Source organism: Lycorma delicatula, chromosome 12, assembly GCF_047948215.1.
Source record: "Lycorma delicatula isolate Av1 chromosome 12, ASM4794821v1, whole genome shotgun sequence".
Classification (NCBI taxonomy): Eukaryota; Metazoa; Arthropoda; class Insecta; order Hemiptera; family Fulgoridae; genus Lycorma; species Lycorma delicatula.
In genome coordinates, this window is record NC_134466.1 from 21948769 (window position 1) to 21965432 (window position 16664).

The 16664-nt window shown below is 33.3% G+C and overlaps 1 protein-coding gene across 1 annotated transcript in view; it reads left to right on the plus strand.

Moving 5' to 3' along the window:
• The window catches only part of Abcd3 (ATP binding cassette subfamily D member Pmp70), a 166556-nt gene that overhangs the window by 53521 nt on the left and 96371 nt on the right, over positions 1 to 16664 (plus strand). The gene's annotated exons all lie outside the window — the stretch shown is intronic.

Below are 16664 nucleotides of genomic sequence, written 5' to 3' on the forward strand. Positions count from 1 at the left end.
TTTCACCTTGAGGTACCGGATTCGAATCCCGGTCAGACATGGCATTTTCACACAGGTTTTTAACAGTTAAAAGTTTTTAACAGAATGAAATTAATATCAAAAAAGGTAAGACATTACATTTCTATTATCAAAATCTGTTATTAATTTAGAATTTTGTTTGAAAAAAAAAATACGCGATAAATATATGTAATAGACAATCGATGTACAATAATAGATAATAAGCGTTCCATATAATAAACAAAAAATAGAAAAATTTGTTACAAAACTCTTACCTGCCCAATTTTATTTATATGTAATACATATCACATTTTCAGAAATAATACAGTTCTTATAATTATTGATTGTTTAATAAATGAAATCAGGCCGGTAAGAATTTTGTAACAAATTTTTCTTTTTCTTGCTTATTATATGGAACGCTTGAACATTGTTTTTTACCTATTATTGTATATTATATACATTTAAGATATATTTTTTTTTTAAAGAAAATTCTAAATTAATAACAGATTTTGTTAATAGAAATGTAGTGTCTTACCTTTTTTGATATAAGTATCATTTTGTTAAATTTTTGAGCGAAAGAAATCATATCTGCGAGACTCTTACCGTACGGTTTACAATTTCATTTTAATTTTTTTGGATCATGTACATACATTATGTTATACATGTACATCAGATTTCATTAAAATACTTCAGACTGTTCGTGACATGTAAATTTTTATTAAAAAAAGAAAAATTGTAGAAATAGGTAAAATGAAGCGAGGTAGAGTGTTTTTCCATACGAAAATATTTTTGGTTTTATGTCTTGAATACGATTTAAAAATGTCCTTTAAGTTAACCCACCGGATCGGTCTAATGGTGAACTCGTCTTCGCAAAATCAGCTGATTTTGAAGTCGGGAGCTCTAAGGTTCAAATGTTAGTAAAGGCAGTTTTTATACGGATTTGAATGCTAGATCGTGGATACTTGTGTTCTTTCGTAGTTAGGTTTCAATTTAACAGAAATTTCAGGTACGGTCGATATGAGACTGTACAAGAACTACCCTTCACTTACATTCATACATGTAAGCCTGATTCATCCTCTGAAGTAATACCTTACACGGTATGTTGGCCGTGAACATATCCTACGACATCAATTATTTACTATACGAACAAGGGAACTAGCCCTTTATAGAACTACGAATTATCTGTCCGGATATTTTTGTTTTTTAGAATATTATTCAAATCAGTCAATCGATTCTTATGTTGTTAAAAGAATTGGTTCGTTCTTTTTTTTTTTTAATTTTATTATTATTAATCATAGACAGAGTATTAATAATATTTATATTTCTTCATTTATCATTTATGCTAGTTTAATATATGTTTTCGTTTTTATTTAATAAAAAAATTACAATTGTCTAAGTAATTACTTTATTTCTTTTTTTTAACAAAAATAGGTTATATTAAGGGAAGAGAAAAAATAAGAGGAAAAATATATATGTAGGGTGTCCCAAAATTCGCTTGACCGGGACATACAATATTTCAAAAGCTGAAAACAATACTTGTGCTATTAAATCGATAATATATTTTATATAAAAAAAAAAGTATCCACGTACCAAAAGTTGTGAATGTTTTTTATCAAAGCGCTTTCGGATTATTACTCCATCTTCAGGGATTATTGATTAATTATGATATTTATAAATGGGAATTGAAATGAAAAAATAAATATAATTATTATATTCATAACTGTTGATTGTCAACGTTAAAAGAAAAATGTCCTGTCAATAAGATATTTACAGCTGTTATCTAAGAAAATTGAACCTAAACAATAATACATTTTTTATACGTAGTAAAATTTATTATACATTTTTAAAACCTTACAAGAGTTTCCTCAAAATGCTGCCCTATGAATTTCAATTCATTTTTTTCACAGCGGTTTTTTACATAAATCTTTGAGTTTAACGCTTCAAATTCATCTTTGATTATCTACCTCGATTACAGCTTCGCAATGGAAGCATCGAAACAAGAATGGCACGTCACGACTAAGGGTAGTTCCTTGTATAGATTTATTCAGGACTTGGGGTGGATGATACGCCTCAAGTTCGTTTTTAAGGGCCCACGTGCTCTCCAACCACGCGAATTTAAACCAATATTTTTTTCGGTTCCGCCTGGCATCTGATGAGCTATGCGTTTGCGGGGAGGTCCAGTCGAACGGACACATGATGTTCGACTGCCCAGCTCTTGAGGGGGGAGGGCAGAACTCAGGCCACCCTGTAACTTAGTGGTCAAGGGGAAAATAGGTCACTCATAAGCGGTAAGTCAATGTGGCGTAAGCCGCATTGTCAGACCGTGTAGGAGTTCCTTGATGCCGTTGCTTTCTTCTACTGGCATCACTAGTTTAAGGGATATTAGACTCCTACCGGTTGCAGTAGGAAGCTACCCTATCTCGAGGTTCCTATTTTTTTCGATTTCCCAGCTCCAAAACCATAAGAAACAGTTGAATTTACCCCTTAATTGACCTTCCCAGAATTTCAGAAAGCCGTAATTTACCCGGAGGAACTGAAACTCGGGCGAAATCTTTCATCCTGTATAACTCGCTAACGAAGCGTTTTCGGACCTATGTTTATGTGAGCTTTTTTCTTATTTTTAGCCTCTAGAATGAGTTGTCAAAATATTGCCCTATTCTCCTGAATTACTTTGTATATGTTGTTAATAACAAATATTTGTTTCATTTGTTAATTTACTTATATGTATAACTATATATAAAAGTAAAAACATTTTTTATGTCCATTCTCTTCCTCTCTCTTACTCACTTACTCTCACTCTCTCTCTCTCTCTCTCTCTCTCTCTCTCTCTCTCTCTATATATATATATATATATATATAAAATATTATGCGTATTACACCCGGGCGTGACATAAATATACTTATATGCACAGACAACTAACAAATATATATATTTTTTTTCTCCTTAATAGTTAAACATCAGGCAAATTAGGTTAATGCTCTAAAAATCATACATCGAGCTATCACAAAATTAATCCCAAACAATGGTAATAAAAATAAGAGTGTGGGAAATTTGGGAAGGGAAACACATAACTATTATTCATTCTGTATTTTTAACAAAACAATTTTTTATACGCAATACTCATACATATATATATAACTTTGTATATATATTACCTACATACAGGCTTACAACGGAAACGTAAAATAAATTCCCTTCCTACTTTTTGTTATATATATATGTGTGTGTGTGTGTGCGTGTTAAAATATGGAAACGGCTTAAACTGAGGGATGCTAGGAGATAGAAACAAGTGCGAATCTTCATAGTTAAAAAATGACTACCTATGGTGCGTTTGAAATTTTTTTGTCCGCCATCTTAAAGTAAACGTTTTTTATTTAGTATTACCTTCACAGTAAAATCCAATAACAAATTTTAACAGTTAATACTGGAATTAACGGCTCACACACTAATAATCACAGCCTTTATAATAATAAATAATAATTCACAATAACTATTGAGTATTAATAATAATAATAATAATAATAATAATAATAATAATAATTATTCAGTTATTAATAATTGAAGAACATAAGAAAGAAGCCGTAATAAGAAAGGGAGTCCGACAAGGATGTTCCTTATTCCCGTTACTTTTTAATCTTTACATGGTACTAGCAGTTAATGATGTTAAAGAACAATTTACATCCGGAGTAATAGTACAAGGTGAAAAGATAAAGATGCTACGATTTGCTGATGATATAGTAATTCTAGCCGAGAGTAAAAAGGATTTAGAAGAAACAATGAACGGCATGGGAAGTCCTACGCAAGAACTACCGCGTGAAAATAAACAAGAACAAAACGAAAGTAATGAAATGTAGTAGAAATAACGAAGATGGACCACTGAATGTGATAATAGGAGGAGAAAAGATTACGGAGGTAGAAGAATTTTGTTATTTGGGAAGTAGAATTACTAAAGATGGACGAAGCAAGAGCGATATAGAATGCCGAATAGCACAGGTTAAACGAGCCTTAAGTGAAAATCCTATTTGTTTATATCAAAGTTTAATTTAAACGTCAGGAAAAGATTTTTGTAAGTATATGTTTGGAGCGTTGCTTTATATGGAAGTGAAACTTGGATGATCGGAGTACCTGAGAAGAAAAAATTAGAAGCTTTTGAAATGCGGTGCTATAGGAGATTGTTAAAAATCAGATGGGTGGACAAATGAAGAGGTATTGCGGCAAATAGATGAAGAAAGAAGCATTTGGAAAAATATAGTTAAAAGAAGAGACAGACTTATAGGCCACATATTAAGGCATCCTGGAATAGTCGCTTTAATATTGGAGGGACAGGTAGAAGGAAAAAATTGTGTAGGCAGGCAACATTTGGAATACGTAAAACAAATTGTTATGGATGTAGGATGTACGGGGTATACCGAAATGAAACGACTAGCACTAGATAGGGAATTTTGGATAGGTGCATCAAACCAGTCAAATGACTGAAGACAAAAAAAAATTCATAATAACCACTATACTATACTATTGGATATAACTAGTGAAGTTTTTTTCTTTATCACAATATTTAATTTTAAAATTTAGTCAAATGTTCAGTCTTAAATTTATACAATAAGTTTTTAAAGCATACCATTCTACAAGAAATGTTCAAAATGGTTCCCTTCTATAGCTTGGCAGTGCGTTAATTTTAAGCACGAGATATCTGTTTAAATTTTTTATGCTGTAAGTTATGATGTACCCATGCAGATTCGTCAATTATATTTTTTTCAAGTCGTCAACCTTTATAGGTTTTCTTTATGTACATTATGTTTTAAATATCCCCAAAAAAAATAAATAAAAAAAATAATAATTATATATATATATATATATATATATATATATATATATATATATATATATATATATATATAGAGAGAGATATTAATTTAAAGAATCTTGATCAATCCCATCTAATGCGGACGTAAATACTGTTTTTCTCCATTTTGTCTCTAAAATTAAAAAAATTGGCCGCCATATTGAACATAACTTTTATTTTTTTAAATAGCACTACCTTTATATGACCATTATTACCAATTATTATTTTTATGTGTCTATTATTTTCGTGTAAAATTTGACGAAAAAATCGCTAGTAAAAAACCTCGCATCGATTTACCTATCCATTTTTAAGATATCCATTAAAATGCACGGTTAATTTCGCCGATCTCCGTGATGGATCGGTGTCGGCCTTTCATTTGGAGGTCCCGGGTTCGAATCCCGGTCAGGCTTTGAATTTTTCATACGTTACAAATTTCATTTCCATATCCCGTGCACAAGTTTCAAACTTAAGTGGCGATATCGTAAATAATAATATGTTTACTGACTGAAGGTGTTTCTTCAGACGACTCTAGACCGTAAAAATAAAAAATACTCAAGAACAATTAGATTTGATACATTTGAACTCGGGAGTTTCTGGGTGAAAGGTAGAGATGTTAATACGAGGTGTGATTGAAAAGTTTTAAGATAGCTGTCGCCACGGCTCAATAACAGGCTGGTAGGTTTGCTCGCGGGTGTAGAAGGGAAACTCGTTTTGTTCTTGAAACTTTCCGAAAAGATCACTAAGATATCTTTGTTCAGTAGAAAGTGGTATCGCGGTGAGTTCTTATATATCGTGATAAGATTGTTCTGGTTCTTGGCGGATTATTGATTTTGCAAAACGAATGAAAAAAAAACGGAACGAGTTCGTGTCAAATTTCGTTTGAAAATCGGGAAATCATCTTCGGAGATTTATAAACTTTTAAAATTAACAGCTTTCGGAGATAAATATCATCTGAGCCGTTCAAATATTTTTATCTGGTTCAAGAGGTTCAAAGATGGCCACAAATCAATCGAAAATGAACTCGTTCAGGCCGGCTTTCCGCTTCAAAAACCAGCGAAAACATTGCGAAATTTTTTCCATTTAGTGAGCTCTAACCGTAGACTTAAGAATTAGGAAGACGGTTGATGAATTGTATTTAAGTTTCTACGCGGTTAAATCAATTTTAACTGAAGATTTGTACTTGTGTAGAATGTCCGCGAAATCCATTCCGAAATTGTTGCCAGACCGGCAAAACAACACCGACTTCCAAGTGTCGCAAAAACTGATTAATCGGGCCGAAATTAACCTAAATTTGTTTAATATAGTAATTTCAGGTGATAAATCGTGAGTTAATTGTACGATTCGGAAACAAAGGTAAAATCGTCGAATGTGAAGACAGTGTTGGTGGTTTTCTTCAGTTCTGCGGTACGGATGTCGTGCATTACGAATTTTCCCGTAAGGGGCAGACACTCAACCAGGAATACCTATAAAGTGTCCTTCAGCGTTTAATCGAAAATGTGATGAAAAAAATGCCTGCACTCTGGCGAGACAAGAATTAGGTCCTCAATCACGTCAAGGAACCGGTTCATCGTGCGTTCTCGATCGCGGAATTTTTAGACAGATTTGAAATTCCTGTACTTCTGCAAACCTCCCCCCCTCGAAAGAGGGGCCCAATCTTAAAACTTTCTAGTTACACCTCGTACATCATCACCACGTAAATATTTTTAATAATTAATTTTGTAAATGAGCTGATACATTTAAATAAATATAAAGTGTTATAAATGGTTTTTTATCTTTTTTTTGTACCTCTTCAGACTAGTAGATAAGATAAACGATTTTTTACTTAACAATTGTTTTCGGAAATTTTTCAAGATATGTACGCTATTAAAAAAAATTATTTAACGGTATAAATAAAAAATACGTTAAAAAACTATTTACAAATAAATAAAAATGTTAAATTAAAAACGCATTTTGATAATTAATGGTAATCTTCAGTAGATATTCTTTTCTATCAAACCAATTTAAATTATTTATATATATATATATATATATATATCCAACTACTGCCAAGTCTGGATGCATGTGGGTGTATGTGTGTGTGTGTGTGTGTCTGCCTTCACGCACGCGCGCGCACGTGAAGGCAGACCGGCTTATACGTAAGTATAAATGTTCCGGTAAACATGTGGTCTGGAACAGACTGAGGTCGACCACTCCTGTGGCGTGTGGTTAATTGAAACGCAACCGCCGAAGAACACCGATATCCACAGTCTAACATTCAAATCCTATAAAAACAACTGCCTTTAGCAGGACTCGAACCTTAGATTCTCGGGTTGTAATAAATACATAAAAAAATATATTATTTCTATCTCATTAAGAAATAAAATGGTTAGTAGGATATGTTTTTCTAACTGAAAAAAACAAACTATTATACAAAACGTGGGTTTAGGTTTGTTTTATTTTTTAGGTTCAGCTAGCGAAAAATTTCTCCGTGATTTCCCCATCAGTAAAAGTAAGCTATAAAGGAATTTTGGATTCCTTTATCTAAGCTATAGATAAATTTGATTGTTTGATAAAGTTTTTTACCTAAAGAATTGAATAAAACAGGTCTCACAAATTTATCTATAGTAATTTTTGACAAATAAAATAAACACTTAGTTTTCGTAAAATATATTTTTTACTTTCTTGTACAGGTAATGGAAGTATTTTGATCGCAAAAAATTTCTCTTTCCAATATACATTTTGATCATCCCTGAATCCATTTTGACTAGTTTCGGCGTGACGTCTGTGCGTGCGTATGTATCTCGCATAACTCAAAAATGATTAGCCGTAGGATGTTGAAATTTTGGATTTAGGACTGTTATAACATCTAATTGTGCGCGTTCCCTTTTGATTACAATCGACTTGACCAGAAATGTCCAAAAAATACTTTCTTAAATGCAGTAATAAAAGCCCTCTTTGAGAGCTTTTCAACGATTTATCATAAGTGGTACTTATTTTCATTGGTTCCAGAGTTATAGCCAAATAAAATTTAATTAATGAATTATTTGGATCTTTCAAAGGTGCCCTTCGGTTTGAAACCGACTTTATTTCTTTTTTTTCTTTTTTCTTTAAATTTATTGATGTATTAATAATCTTTATATATAAAAATGTTAAGTTCGTTTGTGTACGCTTCAAAAACACAAAATTTTCTACACCGATTGAGCTCAAAAGTTTAGCACGATATATAACCCGCATCAAAGATTGTTTTTATCTATTTTTCGCATCAGTCACATACCCGCGACCGCGAGAAAACAGTTTTTTTAACGGTCAGCTGTGTACCAGTGAACGCGCCATCTACCGGAAACCAGGGGAACACTCGCCATACTAGCTAACCACAACCGCAGTCACATGTGAAACAATACCTGTTCCCAATTACATTGTTTATTAACAAAAAAAAAAAAAAAAACGGATCCACTTGCATCTGATCCATATTACTATACACTTTAATCGAGGTACTTTTGTGTGATCGTGTCGTGATTGAGCTGTGCCTTTCAACAAGCTCTGAATTTATTAAAAAACGACCAACAGTGGGATATATGTATTAATGACGCGTGCAACACTGCACATCCAAACCAAATTCGCGCATTATTCGCAATTATATTGACCGCTTGCTTCCTTTCATTTCCCACAGAGTTACGGGAAAGATATCGATCGCATATGGCTGAGGATATTTTGCATAGAGTACGCCTAGAAAATACCAATATGACCGTGAAATTTACAGAAGGTATTTACAACGAAGCATCGATAAATAATGAAGACAAGTGCTTAGCTATTGCAAATAAAGTTCTTAGTCAATTGGGAATGCCAGCACCCACCCGAGCTGCGATCGCTTCATTTGATGTGGATTTACGCCGTGAACAGAGTTACAACATCGGTGATATTCAGTCATATGTCCGATCAAACATTCCCAAATTAACGCGTGAACAGAAAGGTATTTACGATCGCATAATGCAAATGATAAATGACGGAGTTGGGGGGACCTTCTTCTTGGATGCGCCAGGAGGAACTGGGAAAACATTCCTCATTAGATCGATTCTAGCAACGGTTCGATCAAAAAATGTCAATCATCCTGTTGCGGAATATTAATCAGCCAAAACTCTGCAACGGCACGCGACTTGCAGTTAAGAAATAGATGAATAACGTAGTGGATGCAACGATTTTAACGGGGCCTTTCAAAAGTGAAGATGTCCTCATTCCTCGAATACCCATAATCCCGACCGATACACCATTTTAATTTAAAAGATTGCAATTCCCAATTCGATCGGCATTTGCAATCACAATCGATAAAGCTCAAGGTCAATCTTTAGAATTGTGTGGTTTATATTTAGATGCGGATTGTTTCTCACATGGGCAACTGTATGTTGCGTGTTTCCGAGTCGGCAAACCAGATAGCCTTTATATCTACGCAGACAGTGGAAAAACAAAAAATATTGTATATCCACAAGTATTGCAAAATTAAACTTCTATGAAACGTATGCTTTGTTTTGTTTCTCATTTCTCATCCATGCAACCACAATGTGCCACAGCGAAGCGTGGCGGGTAGAGCTTAGTTAATAATAAAAAAGAAAAAAATATGAAAAAATATCAAAAGTTAATAATGAAATAAAATTTTATGTACTCTTCAGTTTAAATAAGTACGTAAAATTTTATGTACTTTTAAAAATGTATATATGGAATTTAATAGGCGTACAAAGAAGTCATGTAGTGTCCGCAGCAGATTTTTTACTTTTGACGTTCCAAAACATGGTTAAGTTGTCAATAAACAAACAAACTGATACAGTAAAAATATGAAAGTTTAATTTTGAAAAATCTATGTACGAGAAAATTAGATTGAACTGTTTATGGGTATTTTCAAGAACTTAAATGACTGTTTTAGATTAAAATTGTTATACTACAGTAATCTTCATTCCGTTTCGTTTTTGATAAAATTCAAATTTCTGTTTTAAATGTCAAATCAGTAAATAAGCTTACATATATATATATATATATATATACACACACATACATACACAATGTTAACAAAGTTTGGGAATGCTTAATAGCCGGGAAAGTGATGCAGTTTCCCGGCTATTAATAATAAAACTCTGATTTGGACACCACATGACTTCCTTGTACGCCTATTAAATTCCATATATACATTTTTAAAAGTACATAAAATTTTTATTTCATTAATAATGATGATATTTTTTCATATATATATATATATATATATATATATTTTTTTTTTTTTTTTTTGTTATTGAATTAGTATTTATCGTAAAAAAATTTTTTTTTACAATCAGATGTTAATAATTATTAATAAATCAATATATATAAATTAGAAAAAAAGTTAAAAAAGGAGAAGTCCGATTCGAACCAATGTGCCTTACATACAGCAGTATGTGGACGGGCATTGTCTTGCAACAACACAACACATTTCGACAGCAGTCCTCGGCGTTTGATTCGATTGCAGGCTTCAGCTTGGCAGTAAGCGTCTCACTGTAATGCGCATTGTTTATTCTCGTGCCCCTTTCTTCATAATGTTCCAGTAGCCTTGTGAGTCCAAAAAACCGTAAGCGTCAGTTTTCCTGCGGACGGTTGGGTCTTGAACTTTTTTTGCAGGGTGAATTTGGATGTTTCCATTCCGTACCCTGCCGTTTACTCTTCAGCTCGTAATGATGTTACTGGTGCTGAAGAGATGTTTCCTACTTGAAACATAACTATTAAGTAGTTATTAAATAGTTATGATTGATTCATAACTATTAAGTTATATATAAACAGATCGGTTTCAAAGGAAAGAATTAATAAAATTATTAGATTTATTTTATTTATTATTTTTTTAACACAAACGATGTTGAATATATACGAGGTGCGACAATAAAGTAATGAGACTGATTTTTCTTTGCAAGATGTGGCAACCCTGCAGCTTGCGTAGGCACACCATCTTTGACCTTGGTCTATAAGCTACGTCTAGTCCAAGCGGCACATTGATGCAACTGCTCGGTCGTGAGTTGTGCTGTAATAAGTGAACACGTGTTTGTGTCCCTCGTCACAGCTTTATGGACATCTTGTGTTGTTTGAAAATTGTGTCCCTTGACCACCATTTTGACTCTTGGAAATAGAAAAAAGTCGCACGGAGCGATATCTGGTGAATAAGGTGGCTGTGGTACTATTGAAATTTGTTTTGAGGTTAAAAATTGCTGTACTGAAAGAGCAGTATGGGATGGCGCATTATCGTGATGCAGAATCCAATTATCAGCGATGTCAGCACGGACACGAAGAACTCGTTTACGAAGTCTTTCTAAAATTTCTTTGTAGAAATATCGGTTAACTGTTTGTCCAGGAGGCACCCACTCTTAATTAACAATTCCCTTGGAATCGAAGAAGAACATAAGCGTGCGTTTCACTTTTGACTTTGACATGCGAGCTTTTTTTGGTCCGGGTGATCCCTTTGAGCACCATTGCGAACTTTGGCGTTTTGTCTCTGGATCGTATTGAAAAAACCGACCTTCATCACCAGTGATAACACGGCTCAACAAATCTGGATTGATTTCCGTTTGCTCTAACAGATCGGCTGCCACATTTTTCCGTGTTTCTCGCTGTTGTTGTGTGAGATTTTTGGGGACCATTTTTGCACAAATCTTTCTCGTGCCAAGATCTTCAGTTAATATTAGACGAACCGTTTCTCGATCGATGTTGAGTTCTTCTGCGATCATTTTCACGGATAATCTTCGATCAGATCGTACGATTTCACGCACCCTGGTCAAGTTGACATCTGTCCATGAGGTTGATGGTCGTCCACTGCGGTCTTCATCTTCAACATTCGTTCCCGAAAACCTTCTGAAGCTTACCGTAAGTTGTCGTCGCGTTTTCACCCGATTTAACGCAAAAAGAAACGGCATACCGTCGCGCAATATTTTGCGGTTTCATTTCTGTGACGAGAGACAAAAACACGTGTTCAGTTATTACAGCAAAACTCACGACTGAGCAGTTGCATCAATATGCCGCTTGGACTAGAAGTAGCTTATAGACTAAGGTCAAAGATGATGTGCCTACGCAAGCTGCAGGGTTGCCACATCTTGCAAAGAAAAATCAGTCTCATTACTTTATTGTCGCACCTCGTATGTTCTGATATTATGTATGAAATGATTTAACTACATATATAATTAAGAGATTAATAATCATAGCTTTATTAATTAGAAAATAGTTTTTATCTACCTTGATTTAACTACATATATAATTAAGAGATTAATAATCATAGCTTTATTAATTAGAAAATAGTTTTTATCTACCTTTTTTTACTTTTAATTTTTTTGTTTTTTATGTATGTTTTTAGTAAATAATAAATTTCTTAAATAAAGGGAACGTACGAAATTTTTTTTAAATTTAATTTGGAAACCATATCAAATCTACTTGAAATAAAAACAATAGGATGTACTGTCGCGTGTTGCATGGTTCCGCGCGGCTCGATCAGGATATTGACTAGTTGTTAACATTTTATAATGTTTATATAATTATAATTTATTGATTTAAAATGTTCAAATTACAACCAGGCAAATTTATAATAATAACAATGGTGACAAATACAAATACAGATAAATATAAAGAATTTTTAATGGCCGTTATATATTTGTTTTTAGTTTAAGATTAACTTGTTTGTCAAGTTAACACCTAATGATGGCAAGAGTACACCTGATGATGGGACCTAGTTATTGGAGGGTGAAATGTACTCCATTCGCGGAGGCAGTCGCACGTCGTATCTGTACTCGGAGTCTTGTTCCCGGCGACTGTGTAGGGTTATGGTTTAGGCTTAGGCAAGGCTTATGGTATATTCAGACAAGAAAGCAAATAGTAAGACACTTAGACACAAAAACAGATGCACACATAACTAAAAAACCAGCACAAACCAAAACCAAACACACTTGAAGTAAAAAAACCAGTACATATGCACCGCCCTCGCATAAACGCACGCACACCAACTCTAACATTCATATTTACCATACCCATAAGTATGCGTATGCTGATGGCATGTATTTACATGCCATCAGGTTTAGCTCGGAAGTAGGGAAAGCCCTCAGGACCCCAGCCGGTGGAATGACCGCGGCTTCATTGCATCCAGTCGACCCCGACAAGATCGGAGGGAATCACAAGAAATCATTACAGTATCTATTCTAATGTTATTAAAGGTAATTTGAATAGCGTTAAATATTTTATTAACATTAATATTTTTGTAACAGATTCACATCCCCCAAACAAAGGGGTTGCGTACTTTTTGAAACCCTCGTTATAACAGGAAAACGAAGCGTTTCCGAACCTACGTTACATTTGTATAAATTTTTACTTTCTCGGCGAATATAGCTATAATAACTATACTATTATTATATTATTAAAGGGGAAAATACGGGGATCGTGTCAAAAAATGGGTAATCTGTTATTTTTGGCAAATTTTTACGTTCTAGGGTCCAAGTAGTTCAATTACATCAAAAGAAATATGCATATATATGTGCGTGCGTATGTATATGTAGATGTGTGTGTGTGCGCGCGTGTTTGTGTGCATCCGCATTTGTGTATGTCAGCTCTACTGAGTTTTTTGACCTCTTTTGTCCTATCTCATATCATTGACTGAACCGATTTCCTTCATATTTGGTTCGTGTATTTCTTTTTATGAGGCGTTGATCGTATTATTATTTTTTTTCAAAATTCGTTAAGGAGTGGGGGAATTTCATGAAAAATCGATTTCGATTTTCTTCAGAAGTATTTTAGAGAAAACATTATTAAAGCAAATTTGTTGCGTACATTGTATATATAAATAATACGAAGATATTTTTTCTTAAAAAAATCAACCTTCACCTATTAAACATGAAATATATGTTTTCTTTTCTTTCACTTTATCTCCCTTCCGTTTAAATACTTTTTTCAAAAATTTTTTGAAACTTATATTTAGAACTACGAAGAAACGTCGTCAGCTTTATTTTAAATTTTAAACCCCGGACCTAAAATGGAAAAAGAAATATATAGCTTGAAAATTTTATTTTTGTTATTTTAGCCTTTTATGTAGGGAATGTTAGATTTAGAGAAAACTTTACTTAAGCAAATATTTAAGCATAAACCTATATTTTTTTAAAAAGCGTTTTGTTCAGATTTATTCTCCACCTTTAAAAAATGTATATTCTGTTTTGTTTTTTTTTTAACACTTTTGCCGAGAAAGTCATGCAATACTTTGTCAAATATTACTTTTCCGTTTAGATAGCCCTGAAGCAGATCTACAACTGTAGAATGGAAAGCATTGTAATCGGTCCAGTTTGGGCATATCCGGTTTTCACCGGATTTTGACATCTAAGGAATCCAAAAAACCGGATGGAAATTTTCCAGATGTTAATGCTCGAATGTACGTGTGTTTTCGGTGTCTCACTTTAATCACCTTAAATCTTCAGAACTACAGGACCTATTTTGACAAGATTAGGTCAGATTACTTCTATACATGGGACATTGATGCCATTAAAATTTCAACTTGAAAGGTCAAGGGGGTGGAGGCTGTAGAGCAAGGTCACCCTCAGTATCTCTTCTTCTTCTTTTTCCTGTTTAGCCTCCGGTAACTACCGTTTAGATAATACTTCAGAGGATGAATGAGGATGAAATGTATGAGTGTAAATGAAGTGTAGTCTTGTACATTCTCAGTTCGACCAATCCTGAGATGTGTGGTTAGTTGAAACCCGACCACCAAAGAACATCGGTATCCACGATCTAGCATTCAAATCCATGTAAAAATAACTGGCTTTACTAGGACTTGAACGCTGGAACTCTCGGCTTCCAAATCAGCTGATTTGGGTAGACGCGTTCACCACTAGACCAACCCGGTGGGTTACCCTCAGTATCTCTAGATTTCGCCTACTTAAGGTCGTAGTTTTCTTAAGCGCATTTGTTAACAATTAAAAAATAACAATATTTACAAAAAAAAATTTTTGCAGATTCGCAACTTCACCCCAAAAAATACTGTTGTAGTCGTCTGCTAAGTTTTGACGTCAAAGGTGAGGGGTAAAATTAAATGAATAATATTTAAAATATTAAAAAGTAATTACGGGCTGGCTGAGTCCGGAACTGGATCTTCTGGTTGATTCGGTACCTGATTCGTTAAGCCTCGCGGGCTACACCAGTCTGCCTACCCTAGAAGTGAATGTGTTTCTTTGTAATCTCTAATCAAAAAATAATCTATTTAAATGATAAATATTTTTAATTATTTTGTGTCTAAGCCGCGCGTCAGAAACAACCCACAGTTTTAGATATTTATTTTTTAATGGCCGTTATATATTTGTTTTTAGTTTAAGATTAACTTGTTTGTCGGTCTAGCAAGAGTACACCTGATGATGGGACCTAGTTATTGGAGTGTGAAATGTACTCCATTCGCGGAGGCAGTCGCACATCGTATCTGTAGGCGGAGTCTTGTTCCCGGCGACTGTCAAGGCTTATGATATATTCAGACAAGGTCTGAAGGGGAAGGTCGTTCAATTGTGTACATTTTTGTTTTTTTTTTTTCAGTTTAGACTGTTGTATATGAGTTTTAAAATCTCAGTGTCTACTGATGATAATTGTTTAAGGAACGAAATGTCCATACGGTTCTACGAGTAATTCCTTTCACCGATCTTCCGTATCGACTATTAGAAAGGTTATAGTTTAAGCTCTATATAGTTTTTGAGAAATTTCACCGACATCGTTATCAGCTTTTTTATAATAATATTTATCTCTTCATTCAGTGAATTTTCCTTAGTATCTTACGCTGTGAATAGTATTTTTTTTCTTTGGTCCTTAATAGTACAAATTAAACCAACACGTTCTTATGACAGTTATTTTCAGTGGAACAGTGTACGTGTTCATTTAGTTGTCGTTTTTACTTCAATTTCGTTACGGAAAAATATTTTATATAATCATTAAATCAATAAATTGGTTTTCTAACAGTACAACAATAATTTTTCATTATTGTGAAAGTATTTCTTCGACTCGCTCCAGTTGTTTCTTATGTCGGTCATATGTTAGGTCTAACCTCTTATTAATGTAATTGCACTTGTATTATTTATATATATATATATATATATATATATATATATCTTATTCTTTAATAGAAGTAAATTTAACTTAACCTACATCCGTTTTCTTCTTCCTTTTTTCTTATTGTTTAGGTTTTTCATTTTATTATACATTTTAATTTGATTTTTATTTAAACTATCACAGCCCGAAAAAGACCAACTTTTTGTTTACAATAGCTTCTATTTTCCTTCAAATAGTAAGACCAGTGCAATAACTCCCTCCTTAATTATTCCTCTCCTTTAAGAAATCAATTCTTTTAGGAAAATGTAATTCGAAATTCCTTATTTTTATCCTTAATTTATCTCTAATCAGTTGTAATTTGTTCCTTTTCTCATTTTCATCCTTAATGCTATGAATTATCAAATTATATATATATATATATATCTTTCTAGCTGATATACGAAGTCTGTAAATAAAGTAATGAAATTAGTTTTTTTGGCAACACTGTAAAGTTACTAGTAAACATATGGTTATATCAACAGCTGATTTTTATTAAGTATTAATATTTTTAGTTTATTGTTGCCGCGTGAGACGTAAACAAACTTTTCCTGAAACGAGTTTTTGTTGTGCGTTACAAAAATGAGCGATACTAACTATGAGCAACGTTGTTCAACCAAATTTTATGTTAAAATTGGTAAAAAAGCTACTGAAACGTTTTCAAAACTGAAAAGAACGTATGTAGATGACGCGATGTCACGAGCTCAAGTTTTTAGATGGTTTTAAGCATTTTCAGATGGCCGGGAA